This window comes from Micromesistius poutassou (assembly GCF_964030765.1).
Source record: "Micromesistius poutassou genome assembly, chromosome: 10".
Classification (NCBI taxonomy): Eukaryota; Metazoa; Chordata; class Actinopteri; order Gadiformes; family Gadidae; genus Micromesistius; species Micromesistius poutassou.
This window is the reverse complement of record NC_140280.1, coordinates 3,699,434-3,705,433: the sequence shown is the minus strand read 5'-3', so window position 1 is coordinate 3,705,433 and position 6,000 is coordinate 3,699,434.

The window sequence follows — 6,000 nt, the reverse complement described above, 5'->3', positions numbered from 1 at the left end:
ATGTTATGCTGGCAGGTCAGGCTATAACAACGGATCCTTTGTTGGAGCGCAGATGAGATGCTCTGGGATTCTCTTTAAGCCCTTCTGTAATGGGACAAAGAAAACTGTTTAGTGCAAGTGCTGGCTCTAGATATATGGGTTTTGGTATCAGTGTTAAACGTCCTGCTTCAGGATAGGACGAGTGTTCCTGCGTAAGAACAGGGAGCTGGCGAAGAGAGGCCAACGAGAACCCTGAGACCCTGCCTCTTTACTAAACCCTGAGGTACTAAACCCGGAGGCACTAAACCCTGAGGTCCAGCCTCTGTTTTAAACCCTGATTCAAAGGCATAAAGGCAGCTCTGACTGGCTTCTGAAGACGACTTGAGCCCATCAAAGGAGTCAGCTGTGGCCTCACACTGACAAGGCTGCGAGGAGCGAATCCTTATGCTTTCATCCCACAGAGACACTGTCATCTCTCTGAAGGCCTTGTTACGGCCTTCATGTCACACACACAGCGGTGTGAAATCACCACGCCGTTCAGTTCAATCTCATTCAACACATCCACAGGCATAAATCATAGAGTAGTCAACCCCCCTTCATAAAGGGAAGATATATTTTATGAGACTGAATGAGTCTTTGTATGAAAACCACTTTTCATAAACAAAGCAAAACTCAAATCAAATCCACCGAAACCGCACAGATTCAATCCCAGATAGAACCTGAGCCGTATTGTGCTGGAGGGAAGCAGAGCTTGTGTGTGGCCTGCGCTATAATTACCGATGGCCACTCGTGAGGAGGAAATATGTGGGTCAGTGTTCTAGGGCGCGGGTGGAAAGCACCACGCAGCGATTTCTGCTTTCTCTTTCTGCTCAGAGCCCTGCGCTGCTTCCTCCCTATCTTCCTCACTGCACCCAGAAACATCTTCCTCACTGCACCCAGAAACATCTTCCTCACTGCATCCAGAAACATCTTCCCCACCAAACTCAGAAACACAGACGACAAGACAGCACAGGGTCGCCTCTTTAAACCACAGGGTCGTCTTAAAGGGGAGGGAGCACAGGGTAACCTCCTTAAAGGGGAGCGAGCACAGGGTCACCTCCTTAAAGTCTCAAAATCTGAGCAGGTTTTTTTTAAAACAAGAAACAATGACAATAATGATATTGTTACTGATCCTACCATCACAATACTCATCTAAAAAAGATGAGTCAGAGTCCCCGTTCAGCCTGCAGTCTAGTGCAGACCCCAGATCAGCCTGCAGTCTGACTCTAGTGCAGACCCCAGATCAGCCTGCAGTCTAATCAGCCTGCAGTCTCCTCAGACCTCAGATCAGCCTGCAGTCTAGTGCAGACCCCAGATCAGCCTGCAGTCAAGTGTCCTTCAGAGACGTTTCCCTGGACCCCGGGGCTAGTAGGGTGAACCAGATAACACAAATCAAGGCCATTAAAGACAGCGTGTCCCTGACTGCTCGTCCGTTCCTCGTCTTCTTTAGAAATTACCTCAGGCAGACGTTCATATGAGGCCAGCCGGAAATGAATACGCACTTCAGCTGCGGATAGAAGTTAGAATACTAGCCCGAACCAGTCAGAACCGCACTGCACTCCCTCTGGTCATCAGTAGAACTGAATCAGATATCTGTGAATACTTATCCACAGTCTCTTCCACTTAAGAGCCGAGCTATAATACTGCAGTCCCATACATCAACCTCATCTCTGAGCCACAACATAACAAGTGTGATAATACGGCCAATCAGCTAGCCCCCCCAGCGAGACCCCGTGCATGTAGGTCAATAGGTGAATCTGCGAGACTACAACACTGTTCGGATGAGACAAGAAAACCAAAGGGGAATTATACAGCGTGCATGACATCTGTCATAACACACCTTTCATGTAACAGCCTTTGTTATAAGCTGTGTTATACCAGTGAACACACCTTTAACACACCTTTGAACACTGCAAAGGTGTGTTCATACCAGTGAACACACCTTTGCAGAAGACTTTATTAATGCACCTCTCATATAACAACTTATATAACACTAGTTAATACACCTAGACAGTACAGAGACAGGTCATTAAGGAGCAGGTAGGGATTAGACAGTACAGAGACATGGCATTAAGAAGCAGGTAGGGGTTAGACAGTACAGAGACAGGTCATTAAGGAGCAGGTAGGGGTCAGACAGTACAGAGACGGGTCATTAAGAAGCAGGTAGGGGTTAGACAGTACAGAGACGGGTCATTACGGAGCAGGTAGGGGTTAGACAGTACAGAGACGGGTCATTACGGAGCAGGTAGGTGTTAGCCTTGCCCCAGAATCTGATATGTTCATGTGAATCAAAGTTGAGAGTCTGGTTCCTACGGCGTTATGCTAAACCAGTGAAATGTCTCATGTTGCGTGCGGAATGCAAAATATATAATAATAATAATGAATAATCCCACCATCATCCTAGTAGAAAAGGCCCCGCCCCCTTCTCATTCATCCATTGCGTGATGACGACACATGACGGGTCATGTGATCCGCCCGTTGTCAGCTGGACGCAACCGCCTCGGGGTCACTAATTGTACTAATACTAATTGTAATGAATGGAACGAACTCATCTCAGGCTGAATGAGGGCACAAACGTATATAATACTAATGTAACTAATACAAACCAATGCTAATCCTTTGTTCATTTATTTGTATATATTTTTATTTGAATATCACTTACATATGTCAAATCAGTGAATCCGTTCAGACATACCGAATGTTATGTATCTGCCTTTTGCGAATAAAAAAAGCCCAGTCACGTACGGGGATAAACCAGTACAGACGGGGTAGCCTACAGCCTACAGCACGGCCGCCATAACTCATACTATCAAAGGCTTTTCACGTTTCCCCCCTGCACAGAATGTACAGACTGCAGCAAGTACACTTTAGAAGACATCCTTTATTTAGAGCAACCATACAGCACGCCGCAGACAACATGACAGTTCATAACGTTCGTAACGCTGTCCCAACGTCAATTCATGACATAACTGACGTTACGCAGTCCCGACGTTATGCGGCCTGGTCGCGGCCCGCTGGGGGACCGGCCGGGGCCATTTGCGCCTGGCCTGTCACCGTAAGCACCGCTCCGGTCTGAGCTTGGAGGACGTGGCCCACTGACCTACTTACCCCCACAACAAGCCCCGTAACCGCGGCGCAGAGCGGGCGGTGTACCGTCACTTATCTAACCTCTCTCTCTCTCGCTCTCGCTCTCGCTCTCGCTCTCTCTCTCTCTCTCTCTCTCTCTCTCTCTCTCTCTCTCTCTCAGAACTTAATAACGCCAGCAGGGGGCAGGCGTTGCACGGAAAATGATGCACGCTTTTACTTTTGCCATCGCTCAGCATAATAACAATAACTTCATTGAATACAGAGATGAATGACGTCACGCTGACACGCGACACGTGCGTCCCATGGCGCATACATCTAGACTAGTTTAATAAAATAAGTAACTTAACAACCATGTTAGACGTGCTGTTACCGGAGATATATATATTACAATATAAAGTATAAAGTATAGAGCATGATTGGACAGAGACACCAGTTGTCCAGAGGGCTGCTCTGTTAAATCGTCTGCAGACCTGAACTTCAACTAAACAAAGATCACACCAGTAAAGTAAAACGAGTCCTTCTCTTCTCTTATGGGGACAGACCCTGGAGATGGAGGCGACTTGCCCGGTCCACAAAAAGCCCACTTTGTAGGCCTACTTTGATTCACTGTTTCACAGTGGTAAGGATAAGTGTATGTCTGGTAGCCTGTCCACCTGCAGGCAGGAGTGTAGCTCTGGTGTTAAATGAGTTCCTATTGGAAACACCTGCTTTTAAACCCACCATCCATCACTGCTATCACTACACTGTTTCTCAAACCCCATGCCACTCCGTTATGCACTAAATAAATCCGTGAAGTATAAACCCTTATCCCTGGAGCTGTGGCCATTTAAATAGACCAACATTAACGATACCACCTCAAGTTCCTTCCTATCCAGCAGCACAGATCTGACCGAGTGAGAGACTTTATTCCACCTCTCCTCCCATTATTAAACACCGTGTAATTTCAATGCATTTCAGACTCGACGTCGACTTTTGTCAGAGAAATCAAACCGCGGTAGTCCTACCTCATGCAGCCCAGCAGCAGCCCGCCGTAGACCCCGACAGGCGGTCGGCGACGTGACTCGCTTCACCACGGAGGACCCGACTAGACTAGACGGGGACTACATTTAAAACGTCACAGGAGTATGTGTTCCTTGTGTGCATCACCCGGGTATCCCCGGTGTACCCGCCCTCTGGAACTATATGCATATTATAATGAGGGATTCATAAGCCATCCCGACCCCCTGGTTCGTTTCCACTGAACCGCAGAATAAACGCGTGTCACTGATTCCTGTTTTATTCGCTGACGGCGCAGAAAGAGGTCAGCCTGTGACGTCAGAAGTGCTGAATAATAACAACACACGTGTGGGCCCGCCGGCCGAAGGGATCTAAATATGACATATGTTAATACAAATGCACATTGGAATACAAGCGTCTATAACGCTGTACTACCCTGTATGTGGTCTGGTAGACATATTACGGGATGTGTATTATCGATATTAGGCAATAAGGCGTTTTGGGTGGTTTCATTGTATTAAACATTGTATTTGTATCATAACAGTCGTGTTCTCCATCCATCAGAATCTGACGTATACAAACCATGTTTAAATGCCTCCATATCATGGATGTGAGAATGGCATCAAACTCAGTCATTGTCTGTTTGTCTGCTGTCTTCTGTCGGCTGTATTTCAGGTAAATATTGAATGTTTTTGTGATTGGGTCCACTCTCAGAATCATTTCAATAACACCAAACCTCTCAAGAGCATTTCCGTTTTATGTCCATTGAGGAGAATGATTGTGTGTGTGTGTGTGTGTTTATGCGTGCAACAGTGTGTGTGTGTGCGTGTGCTTGACTGCATGCTGTTGTGTGTTTGTGTGTTGTTTTATATATGCGTGCAACGGTGTGTGTGTGTGTGTGTGTGTGCACACTGGTGTGTGTTTGTGTGTGTGTGTGTGTGTGTGTGTGTGTGTGTGTGTGTGTATGCATGGTGTGTATGTGTGCGAGTGTGCATGCATTCTGCGGTGTGTGTGTGTGTGTGTGTTTGTGTGTATGTGTCACCTGGTTCATACATGATGCCCATGGAGGATATTACATCAGCAAGTACTTCTTTGTTAGCTTCCTGCCAGCGCTCACTATCAGAGTATTCTGCTGCAGCGATGGAACATTGAGGAGGGAGCAGAGACACACTAACAGGAAACTCACTTTGTCCCCACACCTCTGATTCTAAAGATGTGCTATTTGTTTATCTCTCACCCGGGAGCAATACTGGTAACTGGTCTGGTAACTCTGGTAATTGGCTCTACAGGAAGAGATTATCAGCCTTAATTTATCAAGTCCCCTGACAAGTGACAGACAGACAGACAGACAGACACACAGACAGATATATAGACAGACAGACAAATGGCTGATGTCCCATAAAGGATTGGTTGTATATATATTGCTGAAGGAGTGGAGGTTATGATTGTGATGTTGAAACCACAGATCCTGATGTAATGGTTAAACCAGATTATCATGTGAGGGTGGAACCAGATCCTGATGTGAGGGTGAAACCAGATCCTAATGTGAGGGTGAAACCAGATTCTCATGTGAGGGTGAAACCAGATTCTCATGTGAGGGTGAAAGCAGATCCTGATGTGAGGGTGAAACCAGATTTTCATGTGAGGGTGAAACCAGATTCTCATGTGAGGGTGAAACCAGATCCTCATGTGATGGTGAAATCCCAGATCCTGATGTGATGGTGAAATCCCAGATCCTCAAGCTAAACTGGTTTGACATTTCCCATTCGCCAAGTTACTCATGAAATGGTCACTCTGGCTGCTAGCTCACCCAGATGTAGGCCTGCAATAATATTTCCATAACTTCAGCTCTGGCCAAATGGAAATATCTGGTCATGGGTTAAGGTTTCTCTCCTTGCC